At 52.1% G+C, this 2,500-nt stretch overlaps 1 non-coding gene across 1 annotated transcript; it reads right to left on the bottom strand.

The window, feature by feature from the left end:
• Positions 1 to 131: 131 nt before the first annotated feature.
• LOC145747444 (small subunit ribosomal RNA) lies at positions 132 to 1,941 on the bottom strand. Its single transcript, XR_014282172.1, has one exon. It is a non-coding gene; the product is annotated as a small subunit ribosomal RNA (ribosomal RNA).
• Positions 1,942 to 2,500: the final 559 nt, after the last annotated feature.

Below are 2,500 nucleotides of genomic sequence, written 5' to 3'. Positions count from 1 at the left end.
CGCGCACCGCATGAAGCCTTCGGGCACTCGACGCCGACAAAACAAGTTCCTGATCGCGGGGCGGCGGACGCGCCGAGGCACGTCGCCGTCCCGGTGTTTGCTCTTTCGCTCTTCGATTTTTTTTCTCGCGCTAATGATCCTTCCGCAGGTTCACCTACGGAAACCTTGTTACGACTTTTACTTCCTCTAAGTAATCAAGTTAGATCGTCTTTTCGGGCCAAGACCCAACCGTCGCCAGTCGAGCCCGGGCCCAATCGGAGGACCTCACTAAACCATTCAATCGGTAGTAGCGACGGGCGGTGTGTACAAAGGGCAGGGACGTAATCAACGCGAGCTAATGACTCGCGCTTACTGGGAATTCCTCGTTCAAGCGAAATAATTTCAATTCTCTATCCCTAGCACGACCGGGGTTCATCGGGTTACCCAGACCTTTCGGCCAAGGCGAACACACGTTGATCCGGTCAGTGTAGCGCGCGTGCGGCCCCGAACATCTAAGGGCATCACAGACCTGTTATTGCTCAATCTCGTGTGGCTAAACGCCACTAGTCCCTCTAAGAAGTTAAACGCCGGCCGGGAAGGCCGCGTAACTATTTAGCAAGCCAGAGTCTCGTTCGTTATCGGAATTAACCAGACAAATCGCTCCACCAACTAAGAACGGCCATGCACCACCACCCACAGAATCATGAAAGAGCTCTCAATCTGTCAATCCTCGCTGTGTCCGGGCCGGGTGAGATTTCCCGTGTTGAGTCAAATTAAGCCGCAGGCTCCACTCCTGGTGGTGCCCTTCCGTCAATTCCTTTAAGTTTCAGCTTTGCAACCATACTTCCCCCGGAACCCAAAGACTTTGGTTTCCCGCAAGCTGCCGGAGAGGTCGTCAAAATAACGCCCCCCGATCGCTAGTTGGCATCGTTTATAGTCAGAACTAGGACGGTATCTGATCGTCTTCGAACCTCTGACTTTCGCTCTTGATTAAAGAAAACATTCTTGGCAAATGCTTTCGCAGTCGTTCGTCTTGCGCCGATCCAAGAATTTCACCTCTAACGGCACAGTACGAATGCCCCCGTCCGTCCCTCTTAATCATTACCTCGCGCTCCGAAAACCAACAAAAAAGAACCGAGGTCCTATTTCATTATTCCATGCAACACTATCCAGGCGAAGCGCCTGCTTTGAACACTCTAATTTTTTCAAGGTAAACGTCCCGGCCGCCGCCGACACTCAGTCAAGAGCACCGACGGAAAACCGGAGGTAAAGCCAGAACGAACAGTGCACGCCTTGCGACGGACCGAACGCCTGCGCCCAAAATCCAACTACGAGCTTTTTAACCGCAACAACTTAAATATACACTTTTGGAGCTGGAATTACCGCGGCTGCTGGCACCAGACTTGCCCTCCAATGGATACTCGTTAAAATTTTTACAGTGTACTCATTCCAATTACAGGGCCTCGTTAGAGTCCTGTATCGTTATTTTTCGTCACTACCTCCCCGCGTCGGGAATGGGTAATTTGCGCGCCTGCTGCCTTCCTTGGATGTGGTAGCCGTTTCTCAGGCTCCCTCTCCGGAATCGAACCCTGATTCCCCGTTACCCGTAAGAACCTCGGTAGGCAGATACCGTACCGACGAAAGTTGATAGGGCAGACACTTGAATGATCCGTCGCCGGTGCAAGACCGTGCGATCAGCAAAGTTATCCCGAGTCGCCAACAAGACGAGCCGAAGCCCGGCAGGTTTTTGATATGATAAAGGCGCGCCTCCCGCAAGGTCGGCGCTTTTTGCATGTATTAGCTCTAGAATTACCACAGTTATCCAAGTAAAATTTACGATCAAATGAATCACGACTGATTTAATGAGCCATTCGCAGTTTTACCGTACGCAAGTTCGTACTGAGACATGCATGGCTTAATCTTTGAGACAAGCATATGACTACTGGCAGGATCAACCAGGTAACTATCGGCCGACAAAATACGCGAACGGAGTCTTTCGCTTTCCCCGTCGCGGTATCGCACTGTATTACTCAATCACTATTTTTGCTTAGCTCCTCAAACCCGGCGTAAGCCGCGATCTGGACGCCGTCGACACCGGCCAGACGCCCTTTCGGGCGAAGCCGCGCGCGGGCTGCGTTTGCATACAACACCAGGAACGCCCAACAAAAGCGAACCGAGAAAACTATCACTTGCGTGCGCACCGGCCACCGCAACTACGGCCCGAGGCCGTGGTCGCGCGCCGAAACACAAACTCGTATTTGCTACTTAATTTTTTCCGTCCAACGTTCAGAGCCTCGCTGCTAGCTACGACGCCTTCGCGGGTCAGCATCAAGTCTGCCCAAAAGCGCACATCGCCTGCACGACACCACATCGTTTTGTCACCAAATACCTTCAACCGACAACCGCATCGCCAATTTGCTCATTTCGCCACAACGACGTCTTCCCTCATAGTATACAGGGAAGCTGGTCTCGCGACAAAGGTAGCAAACTTGTCGAATTTCGACAATTTTCCAAAACGTGC

Source organism: Corella eumyota, chromosome 3 (assembly GCF_963082875.1).
Source record: "Corella eumyota chromosome 3, kaCorEumy4.1, whole genome shotgun sequence".
NCBI lineage: Eukaryota > Metazoa > Chordata > Ascidiacea > Phlebobranchia > Corellidae > Corella > Corella eumyota.
The sequence above is the reverse complement of the archived record's forward strand: the minus strand, read 5'-3'. Positions and strand labels throughout refer to the sequence as shown.